Below are 678 nucleotides of genomic sequence, written 5' to 3' on the forward strand. Positions count from 1 at the left end.
ATATATATATATATATATATATATATATACACATATAGATACATATATATATATGTATATATTTATGTGTGTGTGTCTGTGTTTGAACCCCCACCATCGCATGACAGCCGATGTTGGTCTGTTTATGTCCCTGTAACTTAGCCTTTTGGCAAAAGAGGCTGATAGAATAAGTACTAAGTACTTACAAAGAATTAATCCTGAGGTCGATTTCTTTGACTAAAAAACCCTTTAAGATGGTGCTCCAGCATGGCTGCAGTCAAATGACTGAAACAAATAGAAGACTACATACATATACATACATTTGTTTCAAATATTAATTATAATAATAATAATAAGGGTAAAATCATAAATGAATTTTACCAAGTGGTCAGTGCGGAAATAAAGCCTCGCAGGTAAATTAATATAAATATTTTATCATTATATACATAATTATAACAAGGGCTTGGCTTGCAGTATGTTTTTCTCGGAGAATTTATGGTGGCAATAGTGTCTTCTGACGTCTATTTTTCAGTGCCAAGCCCTTGTTATAATTATGTATATAATTATAAAATATGAGCAAGAAGGATTTTCGAGCGCTAAGGATTTTCGAGTGAAAAAGATTTTCAAGCGAGCTAAAGATTTTCGAGCGAGATCGTTGCCAGTGCCCCTGGACTGGCTCTTGTGCGGGTGGCACATAAA

At 33.6% G+C, this 678-nt stretch overlaps 1 protein-coding gene across 3 annotated transcripts in view; it reads left to right on the forward strand.

Annotated features, from left to right (window-relative positions):
• LOC106876185 (carnosine N-methyltransferase-like) overlaps positions 1–678 on the forward strand; it is a 161,908-nt gene that overhangs the window by 45,668 nt on the left and 115,562 nt on the right. The window lies entirely within an intron of this gene.

This window comes from Octopus bimaculoides, chromosome 8 (assembly GCF_001194135.2).
Source record: "Octopus bimaculoides isolate UCB-OBI-ISO-001 chromosome 8, ASM119413v2, whole genome shotgun sequence".
NCBI lineage: Eukaryota > Metazoa > Mollusca > Cephalopoda > Octopoda > Octopodidae > Octopus > Octopus bimaculoides.